The 25,095-nt window shown below is 40.2% G+C and overlaps 1 protein-coding gene and 1 pseudogene across 3 annotated transcripts in view; one reads left to right on the top strand and one right to left on the bottom strand.

Moving 5' to 3' along the window:
* The window catches only part of IPCEF1 (interaction protein for cytohesin exchange factors 1), a 178,163-nt gene that overhangs the window by 59,034 nt on the left and 94,034 nt on the right, over positions 1–25,095 (top strand). The window lies entirely within an intron of this gene.
* LOC144224198 (small ribosomal subunit protein eS6-like) lies at positions 4,306–22,099 on the bottom strand (annotated as a pseudogene).

The following is a 25,095-nucleotide window of genomic DNA, read 5'->3' as shown; positions in this document are numbered from 1 at the left end:
AAAATTTAAATTGTTTTCCACAACAGCTATACCATTTTACATTCTCACCAACACTTTTCACAGAATTCTTAAGTATAGAATGCTTGTCTAATTATTTTGACATATTCCTACTGGGCAGTGAACATTGTGAAGTTTGAAGTGAATACATTTTGAACGTAAGGTTATATTTTTCCAATTCCTTTTTTTCCTGCTGTGCCTATGAAGGCTATGTTCTAAGGCCTACTTAATGTTAATTTATGTTACCAGGTGATTCAGAGTGTCAATGGACTTTTTCCAGAACAGAAACATGTGGGACCAAGTTTCATACCTCTAATGGAAAAACAATTTGGACTCCAAGGATTTATTGGCTTAGTTTAAAATAAACTCTATATTAAAATCCTATGTCCTGGCAGCTAAGGAATAGATGACCACATATGTTTTCTTCTGAAAGCTCATAAGTTTGTTTGTTTTTTATTTTTCACAAAATACACCAATGTGACCAGGAATGGGGACAACTGGGTTACAAAGAGGGAATTGGCTAGCTGAAAAATATACTTACTTAGAGGTTTGAAACAGAATCTGCAAGCTTTTCAAATTATCAATGGAACAGGTTAACATTTGTGGTATTATTTTTTCTGGTTAACTAATATTTGTGCTTTCTTAAATTTTGATTCAAAAATACAGATACAGCTTTCTAAGGGACAGAACCCAATTCCAAAACTGAGAAGTTATTAGCTGAAAATCTCACACTCTTTTGAGGTTATTTCTACAAATTAGTGGGACACTTTCTCAGAAAATCTGCATTTATTGTTTATGGACAGTGAGTGTAGAAAGGAGGAAGAATAAGCTTACTTAAGGAGCAAAAGTATTCTGGTTGCCAGACATTTCATTTGTTGATTATTTCACTTGAATATTAAAAAAATGTAGCAAAGACTTTTGTAAATGATTAGTGAGGCCCAAGTAGCTCTTATCAGGGGAGGCTAGGCTATGCTGTGGTAGCAAATTAACTTGAAGCCTCAGTGGCTTACCACAAGGAATTTTTATTTCTTATTCATGCTATGTGTTCAGTGCTGGTCACATGAGAAGGGGAAGGCCCTTCTCCTTGACATGGTCTCTCAGAGGGGTGAGCTAATGGAAGCTCCATCTTCTTGTGGCACCACCATAGCAGCAGCTGGCTTCAGGGTTTGCCATGACAGGGAAGAGAGAATGTGGAGCACTCTTCTCCAGACTGGAAGTGATGCACATCACCTCCATCCAGAACCTATGGGCCAGAGGTAGTTGCATTGCCTTTCCTAATAATCTGGGGCCGGCTGTCTTCCTGGGGTGCAAGGGAGGAGAGAAAAACTGGATATAATGAGCATGAATAACTTCCTCCTTTGATGAATTCTGCTGTAAAGTCTTGGATTAGGCATCTCTATAAAATACTTTTCCTTCTGAAATCAGTCACACTCATAAGTCTTTGTTTTTCTATGTAGGTAAGTAACTTTCATCTTTTTAAATTAACTTCACATTTTTAATGTGCTAATGTTAGGTAGGAATAAATAAAATAAGGATTATTAAGAAGGAATTAGTAAAGGTATAGATGTAATCAACCATGAACAAAATGTCTATGGAAAAATGGCCGTCATATGTCAATGTATCTGTAAGCTTCATTTGTATTATCAATCATATTTCATTATTTCTTTTTATTTTCTGTAAAACCATAACTAGAACTTAAATGGAACTCCAGATGTAGTAAGGCTTGAATGCAAAATCAAATACTTTAGATCAGTTTTAATAGATTGTCCTTAACATAGTTTATACTACCCCCCCCACCATTGTTTGCTCATCTTTTCCTGAATCTTAATCTCATGGTTTTTTTTCCTTTTGTACATTTTGTTTTTCTCCTTAATTTTCTTTTTCCATTTATCAAAGTATTTTATCAAGCAATATTTTCATAGTGGGTACATGGGAAATAATCATGTCTGCAAATGTCTTTATTTTGTCCTCATGACTGTGTGTTTGAATATAGAATTTTATGTACACATTTATTTTGATTCAGAACTTAGAAGGCATTGCTCCAATACCCTTTAACGTTCCATGCTGCCTATGAGAAATCTGATGTTATTCTTTTTCTTGTATCTTTGTAGATAATACCATTTTATCCTGTCTGTAAACTTTTAGAATTCTTTGTATGCCTTTGCAATTCTGAAATTCCATAAGTCATAGTCCTCATATTCAGCTGTACATCTTCTTAAAAATGTCTGGTTCAGCATTTTGTGGCACAACAAGATTTCTTTTTTTTCCCCTCTCTCTGGAGGCTCTCTTCCCATTCTTTATTCTCCCCACTAGGCCACCAAGATGGCCACTGTGAGCTCTAGGCTTGCACGATCCTCGTGGCTCAAATCCCAGGAAAAATGACAAGCCTCCTTCCCAATGCTGCAAGCAGAATTTCCTGACTAGTCTCAGTTCATTTACTGTTTTCTGAATTGGCCATTGTGGCAAAGGTGTTAAATACTTCAGTCCATTTATTTCTTACTGTCTCTACTCCCTTCACTGAGGTTCAAAGCACTCTCCTTTCTTCTCCGGATTATTGCAGTAGCCTCTTAATTGGCCTCTCGGTTTATGTCTTTGCTTCCTTCAGTCTCTTCTCAGTGCTGGAGCCAGAGCTGTTAACATGTGTGTCAGATCAAACTCTGGTGTCCTTGCCTGTTCAAGAAACTTGCCTGTTCAAGAACTTCAAGAAAAACCAAAGTCTTCAACAATAGCTTGAAAAACCACCCAGGATCCGCATGAACTGGCCTCCCATAATCCCTACACCCTCGTCTCCTACCACTCTCCCCTGATTGCACACTATGCCTCTGCCATGCTGGCCTCCTCGCTGTGCTCACACATGCCAGACACACTTTCATCCCAATTCAGGCCTTTGCCTTGGCCGTCCTCTGGCTGCTCCACTCTGGGACTTCCATAGGTGGTTTCCTTATCTCTTTCTGGTCTTCGCTCAAATGTCACCTATTTAGGGAGACTGTTGCCATTCATGTATTTAAATACTTATCCCTATTTTTTTTTTCATTTATTTCCATCTAATATACTATTCATTTTGCTCATGTATCTTGTTAATTGTCTACCCCCATGAAATGTAAACCCCTTGAGGGCAGGGGTTTATCTACTCTGTGTTGTATCTTTGGGCTCTACAAATGTATGGGCTACATGGTTAGCCAATACGTATTTGATAAATGAGTAAATGATTGGCAAACCTAAGCCATAGGCTTGCTCCTATTTCAGGGATGTGGGGCCATATGATTGACAGCACCACAAAGAGGGGAAGAGGCATTCCTTGAAGTAAAAGAGCTGGTCAGACAAAAAATTAATAAATACCCAAAAAAGATCCCTCTGGTGAACATTGAGAAATGGGGTCTTTGTTGAAAGGGGATAAGATGAGTAGCTGGAAAAAAGCCACAGACTGTGAAACAGTACAGTGGTTTTCTAATTTGTTTGATTTTGAATTTTGAGTGTATATAATTGTCCTTCTATGTTACAATAATTTTTAAATGTTAGGTAATTTTTCCTGGAAAACAATTATGGGGAAAATAATTTTTTTCTGATTTTGCACATAATTTGTTTCCAATTTCAGTTAGGTTTTTACTGACCAATGAACGAATGAATAAACTAGATTTGGACAAGGAATATTCTATTTTTTTTCAGGAGGGCAGGCTGCAAGATGGATTGTCAGGCAATCTCTCTATATTAGATTTCTTCTTAACTGTTTGGATTTGCCTGCATCCAAATGAAACTTTTGAAGTTAGTTTCAGGCTAAATAATTAGCAGGTTGATAGCTGTCACTCAGAAGTTTTTACTTGTATCTAATGCCCTCTACCCCCTTAATCAATCTTAGTGGAGTTCTATTTTATTACTTTTTGTCCAAGAACTAGCTTTGCGTTTTACTGATCTTCACATTTTTCTATTTCATTGATTTCTGTCTTTATTTTTGCTATTTCTTTCTTGGTTTGCTTTTTTGTTATTTTTCTACTTTCATGTGTTGACCCCTTAGCTTATTTGTTTTCTTTCCTTCTTGTGTTCTGATGCATCTATTTAGGGTATCAGTGTTCCTCTAAAAATGCTTTAGTTGTGTCTCTTAAAGATGTTGATGTGTATCATTGTCAGTGGTGATAAATTCTAAATATTTCCCATTTGATTTCTTTCTTGATTCAAATTTTTTTTTAGTAGTGTGAGATTTTGTTTTCAGACACTTAGACATTTTATTTATCCATCCATCCATCCATTTATCTATTTATTTACTTAGAGATTTGATGTCTGATCTTATTTATTTGTTGCTCTTAGAAAATCTCATTTTTGACGAGACTCACACTTAGAGGTAGAAGCTCTCAGAGAGAATAGCAATCTGTCCCTTGGCAATCTGTGCCTGGAATTTTTCTTTTGTCTCCTTCATTCCGTTGGCCAAAAGTTTATCATATTCTGTAGGCTTTTCTTTATTTTTCTCAGTACACTATTTCTTTTTTCTTTTTTTAAAATGTTTTATTTATTTTTGAGAGAGAGAGAGACAGCTTGAGAAAGGGAGGGTCAGAGAGAGATGGAGACACAGAATCTGAAGACAGGCTCCAGGCTCTGAGCTAACTGTCAGCGCAGAGCCCAATGTGGGGCTCAAACCCACATACCGTGAGATCATGACCTGAACCGAAGTCGGATGTTCAACCGACTGAGCCACCCAGGCGCCCCATCAGTACACTATTTCTTAAAAGCAATACACCCACATTTGTGTTGTAGGGCATATGGAGTAACAAGACCCTGAATCTTGGTTGCTTTGGTTCTAGGTTTCTTACTTTCTTTGTTTAGGGGCTTTCTCACAACATACTTGCAGACATCGTCTTTTTCTTTTTTAATGTTTATTTATTTTTGAGAAAAAGAGTGTGAGTGGAATGGGGTGCAAAGAGAGAGTGGGACAGTGGATCTGAAGTGGGCTCTGTGAAAACAGCAGTGAGCCTGATGTGAGGCTCAAACTCACAAACCTTGAGATCATGACCTGAGCCAAAGTCGGATGCTAACACCCAGGCACCCCAACTTCATCCTCTTTATAGAGATCGCAGTTTGTGGATTCTACTCGCTCTTTTGGGTCCCAGATGACAAGGCACATAGTATCAGTGAGTCCAGGAATATCCTCCTCCCCTTTCTACAATGACCAAGTTGAGAACAGTGAGCTTGGCATCCTCAATGCAACCCCAAACAGATTTGCACTTTCTTTCTCCAGTCCTCCTTGGTCTGGAGCAAGGATGCCCCTTACTTAGCAGCAGGAGGACATGGCCATAGGTCAAGATACTCCTCTTCATGGGGAAGCCTTGTTTGTCATTGTCACCACTAATTTGGACCATGTAACCCTTCCACCCTTCACCCAGAGCATCAGCAGCAACTTCTGTAGCCATATGCTTCTCACAAAAGGTACAAAGTTTGCGTTCATTGCAAACTTCAATGAGTTTCTGGCAGTCAGTAGCTGGGAAAGAGATGTTCCACTTTATTCTGAAGCAGGCTACCACCTCCAAAGCACCATGGAAAAAAAGCAGACATGTAGATATTTTAAAGCTATGTTTTCACTATTAATTTCTACAATTAATGCATTATAATCAGAGAACATAATCTATGTTAAATTGACTCTGTGACATTTATCAAGACTTCTATTGTATTACATTACTTTGTCAATTTTTGATATTCTACGACGTGTGATAGAAATGAGCGTGTATATTCTGCTCCTCAAGTACAGAGTTCTGTGTATCTGAAATTTACTAATATGGGTCATCTGCATTTCTTTTTACTTATTTTCTGTACAAGCTACTGATTTCTGAGAGATGTACTCTATAATCTTCAACTATAATTGCCAACTTACTCTTTTTCTAGTTCTATGAGTTGTGGCTGCTTGAGGTATTTTGAGGCAATATATGTTTAGGAAGGCTATATATCCTGGTTTTGTTTTTTTATTGGTCTGTAATGTCTTNTGGTACATATATTATAAATATATATGAATTTTTTATTTTCAGATATTAAAATTTTTACCACTGCTTGCTTTGGATTTATGTTTGCTTGGATATCTCTTTCTATATTTTTATTTTTAACCTGCCGTATCCTTTTGTTTTCTGTTTTTCTTCTTTTATATGCATATTGTTAGATCTTGGTTTTTAAAATGACTTTTATTTTGCAATATAAAATACATTATGTCAAATAAAGTATACATATAGAGGAGTGTACAAGCAAATTTTATTATCTCAATGATTTCTCACAAAGTGTAAGTTCTAGACTGCTTGAGTCAAGAAATAAAACACTGTCAGAAGCTTAGAATCCCCTCTTGTGCCCCTTCCAATAAATCTCTGCCATACCCCTCCCCCCACAAAGGTAACCACTCTCTTGCTGTTTGTGGTAGCTCATTACTTCCTTACATTCCCTTACAATTTTATGGCCCAAGTGTGTTCTGCTAAACACTATGGACATGCGTTGCTTGATTATATTATTTTGTGTCCAGCTTCTTTCCCTCAGTATTATGTGACTGAGAGTAGTAGTTTTTCTCTTTATTATTGCTAAGGAGTGTTCCATTGTGTGCGACTATACCACAATTTATCCACTTTCCTGTTGATGGACATGTGGGTTGCTTTCACCATTTTGACTACCATTAATAAGCCTGCTGGAAGCATTGTTATACGTGTTTAGTGTACCTGTGCGGGCATGTCTGGCACATATGCACCTCCCAGTAAAATTTGTGGATCAAAGACCATGTACGTGATCAACTTTGACAGATACTGCTCAACAGCCTTCCAGAATGGTTGCCCTGATTTACACTCCCAATAGCAGTGTTTGAGAGTTTTCTCATTGGCTTTACAATGTTGCTGACACATGGTATTGTCAATCTTTGAAAATTTCATTATTTTGGTAGTTTTGCCTTGCACGTGCCTGGTTGTTAATGAAGCTAAACACCTTTTCATATATATTTGGCTCATTGATATCCTCTTTTGTAAAATGGCTATTAAGGCTTTCCCATTTTTTTTCTTTTTTGCTTGTTTCTTATTGATCTATAGGACTTTACACATGCTGGTATAGAGTTGTAGGGGTTATGTATATTGCACTATTTTCTCATTCATTTATTTGCTTTCACAATCCCTAATGTTGTCTTTGGGTGAGTGGAATTTCTTTTTTNAACCCACGAACTGCGAGATCATGACCTAAGCGAAAGTCGGACGCTTAACCGACTAAGCCACCCAGGCGCCCCAAGTGAGTGGAGATTCTTATTCAGTGTGTGTTCCCACGTATGAAGCTTTTTCTTTATGGTTAGATCCAATGCAGAAAGTGGCAGTGTTGTGAATAAATGATATTGAGCCACTTGGTTATTAATTTTTAAAATGAAACTTTACTTTTATTTGAAGCTATAGTCAAAAATTAACTACAAGTAGATTGTAGATATAGTATGAAACACAAACAAGGAAAGCTCTAGAAGAAAAGGTAGGATAATATCTTTATGACCACAAAAAGAGTAAAATCAAAGGCAAATAACAAACACTAACCATAGTCATCTTTCCACTCTCGAGCATTGTAAACTAATTAATGAACATGACACATCCTTCCAATTATTTCACTCTTCTTTTTCAAACAACTTTTTAAATGTTTATTTTATTTTATTTTTGAGAGAGACAGAGAGAGAGAAAGAGAGAGAGACAGAATCCAAAGCTGGCTTCAGGCTCTGTGCTGTCAGCACAGAGCCCTATGCAGGGCCTGGACTCATGAATGGTGAGATCATGACCTGAGCCGAAGTCAGACACTTAAATGACTGAGCCTCCCAGGCACCCCTATTTAGCTTTAATTTCTTTCAATAATGTTTGATAGATTTATTGATTTCTTCATAGAGATATTACACAACTTTTGTTAGATTCATTCTAATGTATTTGAAATTTGATGATGTTGCTATATATGTGTGTTCTTAAAAAGTTTATTTTCATGCTATTCATTGCTAGCATATGGAAATTTTATTGATCTTTACATATTGGCCTTGTATCTATCAACCCTTTTGTGTCCACTCTGTAGTCTTAATAATTCATGTGCAGGTTCTTTTCCACATGTAATATCGTATCATCTGAAAATACTGAGTCTTTATTTTTAATTTTAATCATTATAATTCTTACATTTTTAAAATGTTTTATTTATTTCTGAGAGAGAGAGAGAGACAGAGTGAGTGGGGGATGGGCAGAGAGAGAGAAAGACACAGAATCCAAAACAGGCTCCAGGCTCCGAGCAGTCAGCACAGAGCCTGATGTAGGGCTTGAGCTCATGAGTCTTCAGATCATGATCTAAGCTGAAGTCAGATGCTGAACCAACTGAGCCACTCAGGTGCTCCTTAATTCTTACAATTTTTAAATGAGCCANCCTGATGTAGGGCTTGAGCTCATGAGTCTTCAGATCATGATCTAAGCTGAAGTCAGATGCTGAACAAACTGAGCCACTCAGGTGCCTTAATTCTTACAATTTTTAAATGAGCCCTTCTAATACAAAGTTGTTGATGGTGAACATCTTTAGTTTATTCCTAATATTGAAGGAAAAGTTTTCTACATTTCATCATCACATATGTGATGGAGGAAAAAAGGACCGCTTTACTTATTGAAAATGGTGGAGTAAGAACCTCTTTCTTTTGCCCATGATAGGATTTGGGAAGGCCTTGGTCTGGTAGTTCATCTCTGATCCATCTGGTTATAGCTGGACTGGTTGGGAGGAGAATCTACTTCCAAGATCACTTTTTCATCTACACATCTAGAGCCTTGGCATTCTTTGGGTTTCGTCTTCTCCATGTGGTGTTTCATCTTCCTGGGACTATCAACATGAGTTTGTATAGCATGGCCAGAGTGGCTGGGCTTTATAAATGTCATTTGGCCCCCCTAGAACCAGTCTATTTCTTTCAGATCGAAAATCCTATGAATCTGAGTCCCTGAGGTCAAATCAGTTGCAATTAAACATATATATTTAATTTAAAACAATTTCTAATCTGAACTTTGGGCATAACCAAATTTTAGTGCTAAGGGGTAAAGAAAAATAGATGATTCCCTTGGTTTTTGTGATGACAGACTTTTACTTTTGAGGTTAGCTGATGTTATCTAGGGTGCTGAAAGAGTGGCAGGTGCGCTGGTAAGTTGACTGTGCAGAGGTGGGGATAAAACTGTGTAGGTGAAGTGTGAGTGAGAAAGAGAGTGTGAAGCGACAAGGTTGGGCGGGCCACAGGAAGCTGGGCGGACCACAGGAAGCTGGCTGGAAAATAAAAAGTCTTTGGCTTTACTTAAAAGCAAGAACAAAATAACCCAAATGGAAAATCTCACACACCAAGTCTAGAAAGGGATGGAAACAGAAAAATACTCATACAAGTGTCCAGAGAAAGGTGAACTGGAGTGTCTGGCCAATTACAATCTACCCTGTAATCTTTGTGTTACTTCTCAGGACTTTATGTCAAATAGAGGAGTGAACACTTGGTGTAGAAATAAACACAAAAACATTCTTTTGTAAAACTTAAATTTCTGGGTTTATAATTCTACCAGGTGGAAAAAACATGCTCTATTGAAATCTAAAGAATGTTAAATTAGGGAGTCAAATAATGTTTCAGTCTTTGGTCTCAAGCTAAATAGTATACTTACATGTTGGTCCACTAGGTGTCTCTTTGCATACATGTTACGATTCCAGCAAGAGGAAGCCACTCTATTCTTGAAGGAAATAGTTTACATGGATTCTGCCAACAAATTCCTCAGTTTGAGAGTATTTAAGAATAACTTTACTTGGGGCGCCTGGGTGGCTCAGTCGGTTGGGTGTCTGACTTCGGCTCAGGTCATGATCTCACAATTCGTGGGTTCAAGCCCCACATCGGTCTCTTTGCTGACAGCCAGCCTCAGAGCCTGGAGCCTGCTTCCGATTCTATATCTCCCTGTCTCTCTCTGACCCTCCCCTGCTCACGCTGTCTCTCTCTCTCTCAGAAATCAATAAAAAACATTTTAAAAATGACTTTACAATGCTTCCTAAAGGATAAATAGATGTGTCTAGGCTACATCTCTCACTCCTGCATTAGAAGTGTTGGAAGCATTAACCCAGAGTTGTCAGTAGATGGAAAATTCAGGTACTTGCACTGACGGTGTTGACAGGCTGGTACCGTGCAGTAGCTGCCCATTTGGGATTATGACCAGAAAGTCAGCCCCATATTGTTTCTGAATGAAGCCTTGGCAAGGATACTCAATTCCAAAACAAGCTGTATTTGGCTCTCCAGTGTCTGCTTCTAGGAGCCCTATTCCCTCCTGATCAGATCCTTCAAAATTACCCAGTGTCGGCTGATCTGTGGTCGCACATGTGGCCCTTTGTGTACAAGGTATCAATCGTTTTGAGTCACATAAGGCCCCTTTGAATTGTCCAAATTTGGTAAATAATTTACCCACTCTAACTTATCCTAAAATAAAGGTGGGGTCAATATAAGTCAATAAGTGCCTACTGGTATGTCTGGACTGTAGTATCTATAAGAATTATTATACTCTTTCATCTTGTTAGCATGTAATGAGATTTACTGTTTGCAGGAAAATTAAGCGTGTGGCTAAGAAGTTGAAAAGGCAGCGATTATTATAAGAGACAACAGTGCTAATGTCCGAGGGGCCACGGGCTTAGAATATGAAGTCCTAAATTCAAATTCTGACTTTATAACTTGCTAGCTGTGTAAAGTATGTAGTCTGCCTGCTCTGTATGTCAGTTTGTTCATTTGTAAACATATAGGTAATATTACTTTACAGAGTTGACATGCAGCCTAAAATCAGTGTGTAATAATTCTGCTAAATATCATTATAAGAACCTCCAAGAGAAGTCACCCTATTCTTAATTTTTTTCCATTTTTTTGAGAAGTAAATGACAACATAGGTGGCTCTGTGGTGCAATGGGTAGCTCATTGGACTTCTAGAGAAATAAATGACAACATCACTGTATATATTTGCAGCATGGCGTGTTTTTTTTTTTTTATTGAAATACGGTTGAAGTCTAATGTATTAGTTTCAGGTGCACCACGTAGTAATTCAACACTTATATACAGTACAAAATGATCACCGGGATGTGTAGTTACCATCACTATACAAAGTTGTTACAATATTATTGGTTACATTCCCTGACAGCGTAATGGTTTGATTTGTATTTATTGTGAAATGATTGACCAATTTGGTTCAGCAAACATCTATCTTCTTATATAAATACAGTAAAAAGAAAAGAGAATAAGAATAAAAAAAATATTCTCCTTGTGTAGAGAACTCTTAGAATTTACACTTAACTGTCATATATGTCCTACAACAGTGTTAGCTAGTCATCATGGTGTTTGTTACATCGCTACTACTTATTTGTCTCATAACAGGAAGTTTGCCTTTTAAGAGAATATTTATTTGCTTTTGAGAGAAACAGAGAAAAAGAGAGAGCATGTGAGTACACATGCAAGAGAGAGAGAGAGGGAGAGAGAGAATCCCAGGCAGGCTCTACGCTGTTAGTGCAGAGCCTGTCATGGAACTCCATCCCACGAACTGTTAGGTCATGACCTGAGCTGAAATCAAGAGTTGAACACTTAACTGACTGAGCCACCCAGATGCCTGTTTATTTTAGATACACGTATAAGTGAGAACTTGTCTTTGTCTGACTTATTTCACTTAGTATAATGCCTTCAAGGTCCATTCACGTTGTCCCAAATAGTAGGATTTCCTTGTTTTTGTTTTTTGTGGGGTTTTTTGGCTGAATAATATTTTATTGCATATATATGCACCCAAACTTCTTTATCCATCCATCTCTCAATGGACATTTGTTGTTTCTGTGTCTTGGTTACTGTGAATAATACTAAGATCATGGGGGTGCAGATATCTTTTCAAGTTACTGTTTTCATTTCCTTCAGATAAATACTCATAAGTAGAATTCCTGGATCATGGAGTAGTTCTATTTTTTATTATTTTTTATTTTTTGAAGATCCTCCATACTGTTTTCTACAGTGGTTGCACCAATTTACATTCTCACCTCTAGTACACATGGTTCCCTTTTCTCCACATCCTTGACAGCTTTTGTCATTTCTAATCTTTTTGCTGACGGATGGCTATTCTAACAGAGATGAGGTGATTTCTCATTTTGGTTTTAATGTGCATTTCTCTAATGACTAGTGATATTGAGCATCTTTTCACGTACCCATTGGTCTTTCATATATCTTCTTTAGAGAAAAGTCTGTTCAGGTCCTTTGCCCATTTTGATTGGATTATTATTATTATTACTATTATTATTTGCTCTTGAGTTGTAGAATCTCTTTATATGTTTTGGATATTAACTCTTTATCAGATATATGATTTGGATGTATTTTTTCCCATTATATAGGTTTGTCTTTTTACTTTGTTGATGGGTTCACTTTTTAAAAGTTTGTTTATTTATTTTGAGAGAGAGTGAGCAAGAGAGCAGGGGAAGGGCAGAGAGACAGAATCCCAAGCAGGCTCTACGGAGTCAGTGCAGAGCTTGATCTCATGAACCATAAGATCATGACCTGAGCCAAAATCAGGGGTTGGACACTTAACTAACTCAGTCACCCAGGTGCCCGTTGATGGGTTCTTTTGCTGTGCAAAAACTTTTTTTAGCGTGATTTGGTCCCACATATATTTTTAATTTTTTTGCTTGTGTTTTAGATGTCATATCCAAGAAATCATTGTTAAGACCCATGTCACGAAGGTTTATTCCTCATGTTTTCTTCTAGGAATTTCATGGTTTTAGGTATTACAATTGGGTCTTTAATCTATTTCAAGTTACTTGTTGTGGGTGGGGAAGGATATGGTGTAGGAGTGCGACAATACTTAATCTCCATCTTGTTCATTTCTGCCAATGACCTCCCTCAGGGCTTTGTGTTCCAGGCCCTTTGGAGGTTACTGTATGCCCTGACCCAAATGCAGGAAGGCTTGTTTTGAGCTTCTCTCTGGCACACAGATGGCGCCACTTTAGATAACTAGTAGAGAGCCTTTGCACACAGATGGTGCCACTATAGTTAATTACCCTTTGACCTCACCATAATGCCCCTCACTCTATAAAACCTGTGGATTAAGATCTGCTGCTTTGTGGAGAATAGCTCCATAGCACCTGGGTCATGACTGATGACCGATCCTACAGTCAGTAAGTTACCCTGAAAAAAGTCTGTAAACAGTATGTAGTGGTTTACTTGCGTTTTGGCCTCAAAGTACCTTCTTAATTTGGAAGGTACTTTACTGTCCTTTCTCCACCTCTAACATATGTGTTCAGTTTCATCCTTTTACATGTGAATATCTAATTACCTAGCAACATTTATTGAGGAGACTTTTCTTTCCTCCACTGAGTATCCTGGGCTTCTTTGACAAATAATAGCTGACCTTGGGGTGCCTAGGTGGCTCAGTTGGTTAAGCATCTGACTTTGACTCAGGCTATGGTCTGATGATTTGTTGCCTTGAGCCCCACACGGGGATCTGGGCTGACGGCCTGGAGCCTGCTTCAGATTTTATATCTCCCTCTCTCTCTACCCCTCCCCTGCTTGTGCTCGCTCTCTCTCTCAAAAATAATTATTAAAAAATATTAGTTTACCATACATGCTTGGGTTTATCTCTGGGCTCTCTACTCTATTCTAGTGATCTATTTTTCTGTTTTTATACCATTACCTGTTTTGAGGAGTGTAGCTTATAGTACAGCTTCAAGTTAGGAAGTACCTACCTTCTGCTTTGGTCTTTCTCCAGATTTCTTTGGCCACTTAGGGTCTTTTGTGTTTCCATATAAATTTCTGGAATGTTTTTTCTACTGTAAAAATGTTGATAAGNTTACTATTTCTCTTCTTCTACTGGGTTTAGGGCGTTCTTGTTGCTCTGCCTCTAGTTCCTTTAGGTGAGCTGTTAGATTTTGGACTTGCACTTTTTTTAGTTTCTTGAAATAAGCCTGGAGTGCAATGTCCTTTCCTCTTAGGACTGCCTTTCCCGCATCCCATCGATTTTGGATTGTTGTATTTTCATTTTCATTTGTTTNAGTTCTAAATATATCTGTCAGATCCATCTGGTGCAATGTGTCTTTCAAGTCCATTATTTCTTTAGTGATTTTCTGTCTGGTTGTCCTATCTATTGCTGTAAGCAGAGTACTGAAGTCCCCTGCTATTAGCACATTCTTATCTATAAGCTTGTTTCTGTTTGTGATTAATTGTTTTAAATATTTAGGTGCTCCCATATTTGGTGCATAGACATTTATGATTGTTCTTCATGATGGAGAGACCCTGTAATTATTATGTAATGCCCTTCTTANGCTGCTGTATCCAAGAAGACTCTTTGACTATCCAGGGCCTATCCTTTCAGAGAGTGTTTTTTGAATGGTATCTCTTGGTCTCTCTTGTTGAGACCTTGGTTATTTTGTTTTCCTACTCATAGTGATATTTGGGACTCTCCACCATGTGTACTTTGGCTTGTTTCTTGAGGTAGCCCTGGAGAAGAAAACAGACTGACAAACACACAGGGAGCAGGGGCCCACAAATGCACAGACAGTTCCAACTAACATGCAAACCGAGAGGGACAGCGAAAAAGTTAAGAGAAAAGACAGAGGAGGGAGGACGAATAATAGAAAATAAAAAAATACATAAAAGGTCAACAGGAAGAAAAGAAAAGGAAAAAATACCAATGGACAAAGAACGGTTTATAGCATATAACTGGATTTCCCAGCTACAATTAAATAGCCAGGTGTATGCAGTGCTGGTTGAAGAGCATAGAGACAGAGAGAGAAGACAAGGCGGGGATGAGGCAAAATTGGAAATAGAATGAACAGGCAGAAGGGATAAGAAGCTTTTTTCAAAGAGTTAAAGGATGGAATATGGTTGGAGAGGTGAGAGAAGGACGCTGGCGTTATCCAGAGAAACTATATAGTCTAATTACTCCTGAGAGACAGAGATGAAAAGGTCGGGAGGTGTAGAATTTACATCTACAAAATGGACTCAATGTGATCNGGATGAGGCAAAATTGGAAATAGAATGAACAGGCAGAAGGGATAAGAAGCTTTTTTCAAAGAGTTAAAGGATGGAATATGGTTGGAGAGGTGAGAGAAGGACGCTGGCGTTATCCAGAGAAACTATATAGTCTAATTACTCCTGAGAGACAGAGATGAAAAGGTCGGGAGGTGTAGAATTTACATCTACAAAATGGACTCAATGTGATCGTTTAAGCAAGCCAGTGACCAGAGTTAATCAGGTCAGTGTTCTGGGGGAAAAAAAGAAAAAAAAAAGAAAAAAAGGGAGGAGCGTAGCTCTCAAGCAGGGATGGGCGTGGTGTGATCCAATGCGTCAGGCGGGAGTTCTGCCTTGGCGGTGTGGGGAGGAGAGTGGCGGCACCCCTGTCCCTTCTTGAACCGAGTGCTCCACCTCGCTATTTTGGTCTTGTAAACTCCCAGGGCCAGGGGCGCAGCCAAAGTTTGTTGCGGNTTTAAGCAAGCCAGTGACCAGAGTTAATCAGGTCAGTGTTCTGGGGGAAAAAAAGAAAAAAAAAAGAAAAAAAGGGAGGAGCGTAGCTCTCAAGCAGGGATGGGCGTGGTGTGATCCAATGCGTCAGGCGGGAGTTCTGCCTTGGCGGTGTGGGGAGGAGAGTGGCGGCACCCCTGTCCCTTCTTGAACCGAGTGCTCCACCTCGCTATTTTGGTCTTGTAAACTCCCAGGGCCAGGGGCGCAGCCAAAGTTTGTTGCGGTCTTCAGCCCAGGCCAGTCCCAGCCTCCAAATCCCAGTCCAAGCGCCCCGCTGAAATTGCCGCAGGCGATCCCCTCAGGGCAATTCCAAGCCTCCTGCCTGGCTCTGGGGGCGGAGCCAGAAGCCGCTGCCCCTTCTCCTCTGGGTCGGGCTGGGGAGCCTGCGCGGGGCGGGGCCTTGCCTGCCGGGCGCGCCGAGCCCACTGGAGTGAGGAAATCCAGGTCCCTCTGTGTCTCGTCACCCAAAACACGAACTCACAGGCAAATCTTCCAGTTTTTAGCTCTTTGCCTTCCCTCTAGAGTTCCAGCCAGCCAGGAGCGCGGACGCCCGGTGCCTGCACGTGGCTCCTCCAGGGGTCCAAGCCCGACAGGAAGGCAATGGCCGCAGGCCCGCAGCTTCTCTAGAAGTCCAGCCGGCCAGGAGCCTGCACAAAGCAGCCCCCCCAGGGGCGAGTTGGCGCGTGGGGACCTGACGCACAGGTATTTTGTGCGCAGGGTGTTTCTATGCCCCGAGCTGAGGTTTTTCTGTTTCAGACTCTCTTTCCCCTCTCTCCCCTCACTGGGGGGATCGCCCCAGTCCCTGGAGTCTCCGATCCCAGCCCGATTGTGTCTTCCCCAGTTCGCACTCACATTAGAAGGCTTTCTCAGTGGATTCTGTGTTCTTTTTCTCTCAATCTCTTGGGTTCTGTAAGGTTTCCTATGGCTTCAGATCTTTTCCGTGTGAGGCATGGGTGCGAGTGCAAGTACGGAGCTCCCTACTTCTTCGCCATCTTCTGATTATTTTAATAATATTCATTCTTCTAATCTGTGAACACAGAATACCTTTCCATTTATTTGTGTCTTCGGTTTCTTTTTTCAAAGTTGTGTAGTTTTTAGTTTACCTCCTTAGATAAATTTATTTCTGAGTATTTTATTGTAAATGGGATTAATTTCTTTACTTCTTTTCCAGAAATGTTGTCAGTTTATAGAAACACTACTGATTTTTATAGGTTAATTTTATATCCTGCAACTTTACTGAATTCATTGATCTAAAAGTTTCTTGGTTGAGGCTTTAGGATTTTCTGTATGTAAAACTATGCTGTCCCTAAATAGAGAAGCTTTACTTCTACATCCACTTGAAGAGCTCCCTGTAGCATTTCTTGCAAGGCAGGTTGGTTGTAATGAACTCACTCAGCTTTTGTTTGTTCTGGGAAGCCTTGATCCCTCCTTCATTTTTGTAATTTTTTTTGATGTTTGTTTATTTTTGAGAGAGAAAGAGTAAGGGAGGGGCAGAGAGAGAGAGAGAGATACACAGAATCCGAAGAAGGCCCCCTAGCTTTGAGCCATCAGCACAGAGCCTGACATGGGGCTTGAACTCCCCAACAGTGAGAACATTGAGATCATGACCTGAGCTGAAGTTGGATGCTTAATGGACTGAGCTACCCAGGCACCCCAGTGATATCCATTTCTTTAGGGTCAGTGATTAGAGCTTTATCAGTTTCCTTTGTGGTGTCCTATTTACCTGATTTTTATACGATCCTTCTTTCCTTTTGTTGATATCAGTGCATTTGAGTCATGGGGCTTCTTTTCTAGGCTTTATAGGTTTGCTTTTCACCAGTTAGCTCAGTTTGGGTTTCTGGGTGTGTCTGCTGGTAATGCCTGGGCAGGTGAGACCTGCTATTATCTATTTTTGGGTGAGGCAGCTGTTTGAGCTCTGATGATGGAGGTAGGGCTGTGGCACTGGCTGACAACAGTTGGATAGGACTACTGGCTTGGTTCCTTACCCAAGTGAGGCTGTAGGGTAGGCTCCACGGTTGCATGGATTCTGTGGTCAGGCTTACTGGATGGTCGGGACTGGGTACTATCTTCAGTAGTAGCTGAGGCTACGAATTAGCTTTCTTGCCCTGGCCGGCCAGTAGGCCAGGGCCGAGGGCCTGTACTGCTTGTTGATTGGGACCTGAGTCTGGCCCGAGTGTGTACTGAATTCCCGGTCAGGTGAATCTATCTACCCGTTTTGCTCTGCAGATGGGGGAAACCACAGGCTGTGCTCTCTGTTCAAGGGCCCCTGTATGTAGGGCTGTTGAATAAACTCTGCGGCTTCATGTGTGCTTTGGTTAAATTTTCTTGTCAGACAGGCTGAAGGCTGTGTTCAGTGATGAGTAGGGCTGTGAATTAGATTCCCTGCCCAAGTGTAGTGCAAGCAGCTGTAAAGCCAGTAAAGCTCTTTGTTTGTTGTCCTAGGCTGACCTGTCTGACTTTGCTCTGCTAACCACTGGCTGTCTCTGCCCTGCTCTTGACTTGAGCACCACTAGGTTGCACACATTTCAGGTGTTTTCACCAGCCCTTCTGGTTTGATGGGACCAGAAAACACTCTCGGCAGCTAGTGGGGCTGAATCTTGGCCCCCTTGCCTGGGTGGGAGGGGAGGAGCCACTCCAGGCTATCGTCAATTTCCCAAATAGGTTGTCTATTTGGGAGGAACCAGGAACTACCCTCCGCCTTGGCTATGAATTAATCCGCCTGCCTGTGTATAGCGTGGGAAGCCTCCACACTTGGTACTGGCCTTGCCCTAGGAGAGATCAGCTCTGTCCTTATACCTCATGGCTCCAGTGCCACCGGGCTGCACAGCGTCCAGGGGTTCATCAGCCCTTGTCGTCAGATGGGACTGGAAGGTGCTCTCCATAGCAGGTGGGGCTGTGACTCAGCATCTTGCCTGGGTGTGGGCCAAACAGCTTTGGGGCTGACACAACTCATTGCAGGATCTGAATCAGACAGATATGCACCCCTCTCCTCCTACTGCACCAGATTCCCTGGTCAGAGTGCGCCCCCAACTGGGTTCTGTAGATGAATAAAGCCACTGATTGAATTTACTACTTGGGCACTGCAGGTATGAACTTGGGCTCCCAAGATCTGCGTGCTGGTTGTTGCAAGTTCATCCTTACACTTCTGTCACAGTCAGATTTTGGGGGCTGGGCACTTCAGATTCCTCTAGGATCCCTATGAGGCGATATTAGGGTGGAGTCCCCTACAAAGTGACTCACAGAGCTGGGAAGCTGGTTGTCACCCCTGGTTTTCATGGGAGATCTCTGCACATGGTGCTGCCCTGTCTTGAGGGAGAGGCCATGTAGTCAACACGTAGCCACTTCTCTTACCCTTCTAAGGCATCATCTTGGTCTTTGAGCTGCAGGGGGCTGCTTCAGCCTCACCCTTATGTTCTAGAATTCTCTCAATGGTGTTTTGTTCATGAATAGATGTTACTTGTTCTTCTCATGAGAGGCAGCAAAATAAGAAACAACTTATGTTGGGGCACCTGGGTGGCTCAGTCAGTTAAGTGTCTGACTCTTGGTTTTGGCTCAGGTCATGATCTAATGGTTTGTGACTTCGAGCCCCGCATCAGGCTCTGTGCTGTCAGCGCAAAGCCTGCTGTAGATCCTCTGTCCTCCTCTCTGTCCCGCAACTTGCACCCTCTCTCTGTCTCTCTCAAAAAACAAACAAACAAAACAACTTCTGTCACCATATTGGTAATTTTACTCCAGTCACCTTATTCTTTAAAAAGGAAGCCTTCTCATTATTATGCACAACAGCTTAGCTCCTATGGTCTCTACATTCTCTACTCTGACAAGGCCTTGGGCACTCCCCTCACAAAATCATAAAGGCCTGTCAAAGTGATATTTCTCCATGAAAGCACTACCCAGACAAAAGAGGAATTTTGGCTCCAATCCCACCTCAATAGGTGCACACAGCAGGCAGCTTTTGTAATAGGTTTTCTTTCTCTGGCATTCTTTCAGCCGGCACCAGTCTCCTCATGGAGACCATTGCTCCCTAGGGCATACTTTGCTCACTTTGGTGGAATGCGTTCAGTGTAAGACCATTTGGCAAAGCTGAGTCAGAATGATGGGCTGTCTCAGAGCAGTATACGTACAGTCCAGATCTCACAAGCAGAAAACGTACTCTCTTCCATAAAGCAAAAAGATGATCATGAGTCTTGTAGAATAATGAACATAGCATAGAGAAATTTAGGGATGCGAATTGCAGAAAGGTCAGGGCCATCACTTGCTGTTTGTGTCTGGTCCACCTTAGAGCACTGCATCTGCCCTCACCACAAACTCGGGGGGAGAAATCTTCATACAAACTGTTGCTCAGGGGCTGCCGTTGGAGGGAGCCAGGGTGCACTCCTGGGTCCGACTGTAGTGGACTTAGAGACTTGGCCTGGGGGCTCCCAGTGTTTCCTGTGGCCTCAGCAGAAGCCTAGTGGCCCTTTTCCTACTTGATGTAGCATCTTGGTGCTAGTATCAACCTTTGAGGAGATTCCTTGGGTTTCAGTTGCAAAAGCCTTCGATCAGACGTAAGCACACAGCTAGATTGCATCTTAGAATGACTGGCTCCTACAAGTTCCCGGGATCTATCACTGTCCTGGGAGAGGAAGTAGGTACCATGTGGGTTTTATCTGCATCATTGTACAAGGCTGCTGTTAGGATGTGTGTGTGTGTGTGTGTGTGTGTGTGTGTGTGTGTGTGTGTGTGTTTAGGTGGGTGTGCAAATATTTTTGCAGGTCCCTTGTCTATATAAAAAATTTGAATAGCTGCAAGCGTGCTAGCCTAATTCTGGAAGGCCTGCGGGAGCAATCAATTGCTGGGCTGGCATTATGGAATTTAAGATAATCAGGGGAACAGACTCAGCCCCATGGGGTTGAGTCTGTTCCAGCATCTAGTCAATCCTATGAGCTGGGGAAGGGAGAGGGCCTCCAGTAGAGCAAGGGCACAGGGAGAGATCAGCAGGGCTCCGCCCACTTGCTTGAGCCCTAAGGGCAGGCATGTGGGGGTGGAGACCACAGTCTTTGAAGTTTGAGGCTCTGGAGGCTCAGGGAAGAACCAGACTGCAGTGCAGAGACACTAAGGGGTTTCGTGCCTTCCCAAGGGGCGTGGTCAACAGCCACGTGTACCTGGTGGCGCAGGTTCTGCCAGGAGGTAGAAGGAGCAGATTGTTCGAGACGTCTTGCAGTTTGCCACCCGCTTGTTACTATAGTTAAATAGTCGATTGGGATCAGACATTGACATGATTGGCTGAAAGAGGAGCTATCCTTGCTTAGATTTGTAGATTTTTCGGAGTCTTGGCTGTCGGGACTGGCAGCTTCTGTGGGAATGTAAGAAGGGACAAGTGAGGGAGAGGTCTGCCAGTCTCTTCAGATGAGGTATCACAGTATTTCGGTGGTGTTGAAAATAAAGTAATTTTAATCATCATAGTTTATGTTTTAAAAAAAACTGTGGCTCCGAAAACCATCTGTCAGTTCATCTTCAAAGTGGAGAGACGGCAGAAAAGAAATGTAACAAAATGAGTGGAAAACTTAACAATAAAAAGAGAAAAGAATGAGAGAGAAAAGAACAAAAAAAGGATTTTTAAAAGCACGTGGGGAATGGATTGGAATCAGAATGACAACGGAGCTTAAATTTAAAAGAAAAAAATGTTTGCGATAGTTTGGAAAAGGATTTTTCCTTTTATGAATTTCCTGGACAAAGTATCAGCTCCAGACCATCCCCACGCCATACATCACGGTATTTGTGCTAAAACGGGGGTCATCTTGTATTTTGCTCCCTTCTCTCCTGCTCTGCCTTAACAAGGGATCTCCTGCTAACTGGCAAAACTAATGGATTATCTCATGCCCTCTGCTTTTACATATGAGCAAAGATGAATTTTCTCTTTTGCTTCCCATGGCATTGCTCTGATGGACTACCATGTAACAGAGGATGCTTGCTTACGGTTCTCAGGCTAGTTAAGGGCGCACTTTGTTGCCACATGTATTTCATGCTTTTTGATGATGGAGGCTTCTGCCTCTAAGAGTGACCAGCATTTTCTATTTCCTCATTAGCTCTAGTTCCTGGACTAAGAGTAATGGACGTTGTTTGCTTATGTTCATGGACTTTCTATAAATCCATTTGTTACTCTGCAAATATCTTGTCAAATGCTAGCATTGTCATTTTAAAGGGTAAGCATGTTCCGAATTAGCATGTGCGTTTTTAAAATTGTAGTTCAGAGTTGTCTCTGTGGAAAAAAGGAAGCAGCTTAGGCCATCGTTTCACTTGAAAAGCTATCTTTAAATCACAATAAATTGCCTTGTTTCAAAACGTTGTTATTTAAATTCCAGTTAGTTAACATACAATGTACTATTAGTTTCAGGTGTACAATATAGTGATTCAGCACTTCCATACAATGCCCCGTGCTTATCTAAATCACCTTCTCTTTAAAAACCTTTAGCACAGTAGGCATGGTACTTGTTTTGTTGCATATAAGGTCTAGGGGGGAATAATCAAGGGAGTTACTTTTGGATCAGTTGAAGCAATAACTACCTTTAGTCAATTTTTTCTTTGTTCTTTAAAAAAAATCCAACCAATTATACTAGCAACTGCCTGTATAACATTGGTTGCCATGTTGATATTCTTGGTTTATTTTCTGGTTTTAAAGTGATGTAAGACTGGAGTCCATATTTTTGATTGAACGAATTTGCTAAATAGTTTCTAAAATAAGTTGCCAAAATAAATTTGCATTTTGTTTGTGTCTAAAACAAAACAGAATGATTCTTTACTAGTGTCTTAGCTCGGGCTTCTAGGAACAAAATACCATAACTGGGTAGCTTGTCAACAACACAGATTTATTTGTCATAGTTTTGGAGGCTGGGAGTTCAAGATCATGGTGCCATCATAGTTGGGTTCTGATAAGAGCTGCTGCAAGTGTGGTGACTCTTCTTGTCTCTTCACATGATGGAAAGAGAGTGAGCTTGCTCTCCAGCCCCCTTAAAGGCCTTAATCCGATTTATGAGGACTCCAGTGTCATGACCTAATCAGCTCCCAAAGGCCTCACCTCCAAACACATCGCATGGGGATGAAATTTCAACATATGAATTTGGAGGGGGTTGGTGGGACACAACATTCAATCCATGACAACCAGTCTATTTTAGGGCATTTTTCTTCTTTGAAATTAACTTTATTGTTCATTTGGTAATGAAATGTGTTTTCCACTTTTCAGTTACAGAACTTATCAGGACTACATTTTATTTCATTTCACAAACTTAAGAATATATTTACGACCTTGTTTTGGCTGTGGTGTGTTAAGGCATTGTGTTTTTAAAGAAGATAACTGTCTTCAATGTCACTGAGGAAACTATTCCCTGAAATGCTTAAACTCTGAAACCAGGCACGCAAAATATGTCTGGGAGGGTAGGTTGGAGAGTTTAATCAACCTTGAAGAGTAAAAGCTGTTTTATTTGATGAAACCTGTTATCACACTTGCTCACATCCTTTAGTTGTGTGCTATTTCCATTAGGAGGAATGGTTTTCTATAACTAAACCATTTCTAGGTAATTGCTCCCATTCAAGGTAATTGCTATCATTTAGTGAGCCTGCATAGGGTCCTGTAAGTTTCTCATATGATATTTCATCTAATTCTCACAAAATCCCTGAGCTCGTTGTTATTATTTCTCTCTCACTATTCAGGGAAATTAAGTGATTTTAATAGGTTTCCACATTTAAGGAGTGGCAGAGTTTGACCCTAATCCATGTTTGTGTGTAGTAGTAGTAGTTTTGAAATGTGTTATTTTGGCTGTGCACCCAGAAAGTAATTTGGAAGTCCTACGTACTCCATGACTTTACATTGTCACATAGGATATTTATTGTATGTTTAAATAGTTGCAAAAGATGTCATTCTGCTGTAATAGTACAAAGGTTATATTTAAATATATGTAAAAATATATAAAAGGTTATACTTAAATATAACCTAAGTGATCTAAATAGCACAGAGATTTTATGTTTCATTTTTTTTTTAAAGTCATCTTTGGAGCTTTAATTTTACATTGTTCTATTTACTCCCATACCCTCTGGAACTCATATTTTCATTCTACCACTCCATGGATTTTTTTATCCAATTGTATAATTTATTTTCTGCCTCAAAAACTTTCATTGATGATATTATACATTTCAGCAAAAAGTATATATTTAAACTGAAATTAATTTAATTTTTTGTGTGACATAATTCTCTAAGCCAGTAAGATTTTATTTGGAGTGGGTTATATCATAATTATTAGTAGTACATAATTTGACAGCACGAATATGCTATTTTGACAAATAATGATTAATACAAGAGGTACATATTTTTATTGAAAATGAACCATTGAATGAGATAGGTGATGCTTTTCCTCTAATTATGGAACTACTTCTAGGTGAATATTATTTATTGCTAGAATGAGAGAGAGTTCAGAGCAAATTTTAATCCTATTGTTGGTTTTTATGTATGTGAGCACTTAAAGCTTTTTCACATAAATAAATAGATGGAAACGAAGCACTTTTGAATTCTTTCCAAGTATATGCCAAATACCTCATGTGGTCTATCACAACAGCTAATTTTAATCATTAACGAACCATTAAAGTGGAGTTTAATTTTGTTGAAAGCAAAGAACTGCAAACCTCTTGATTTATGAAAGTTATTTGTTGCCTTGTCATTAGGTTCTTATACATTTTTAATTCCTGGGAATTACACAAAAATCCTGTAGTAAAAAAAAAACTCCTTTGTCAAGACATATCAAATAACGACTTATTCCTTTTAATTCTTTTTACTTATGGGCACCTTGCTGAAACTGATATTCTCAGGAAGGATTGGGAATAAGGCAAAATTGTCACTTTCAACAACACCTTAGCGTCATTCTTATTTTTCATAAACTCCTTTTACTGTGTGCTTTAAAAATATTTTTATCAAAATCTTGGACCTACATATTTAACGTGTCAACATATAGATAACATGTGTGCTGTACCAAGGTTAGCTGAGGTGGTTCTCACTGTGAAAACAATAAGCAAATATATTTACCTTAGTCTTCATGACCCCCTTCTTAATTCTTTTGGATTATGGCTACGTGCTTTGTATGGAAGAGGAGAAACAAGAGTTGGGCTTAAATTGTTTTGATGATTCTTTCTGCCCGGAATTATCTTTGAATCATTTTGGTGAAAATTTTAATTTCATATACGTTCACTACTTCAAGAAGTACTGAAACTCTAAAATTATTAAGTAAATACTCACAAATAGCCTCTACAATGGCACGTCATGCCTCGGTCTCCCAACTTACTCCTCCCTGCCCACACCATGGAGCACATATTGTTTCTACCCATTTGCTATCTGAATTAGGGAAGTCTGACATCAATGCAGTTTCATTACTACCTCCTGCAGAGAGGAAAGGAGAATGCTAATGGGATATTCCTGACAGCACTATTCCCCTGCACAAAAACTTTGGAATTTATAGGTTTTCCTTATGGAAACTCATCCAAAGTTCAGTACCTATACATTTGTGTTTTTAACTCATTTACTCACCAAATGTCTGTTGAATCCCCCTGTGTACAAAGACTGGGGATAGATCACTAAAAAAGTGAACAAGATAGGACAC

Source organism: Crocuta crocuta, unplaced genomic scaffold, assembly GCF_008692635.1.
Source record: "Crocuta crocuta isolate KB4526 unplaced genomic scaffold, BGI_CrCroc_1.0 scaffold11, whole genome shotgun sequence".
NCBI lineage: Eukaryota > Metazoa > Chordata > Mammalia > Carnivora > Hyaenidae > Crocuta > Crocuta crocuta.
The sequence above is the reverse complement of the archived record's forward strand: the minus strand, read 5'-3'. Positions and strand labels throughout refer to the sequence as shown.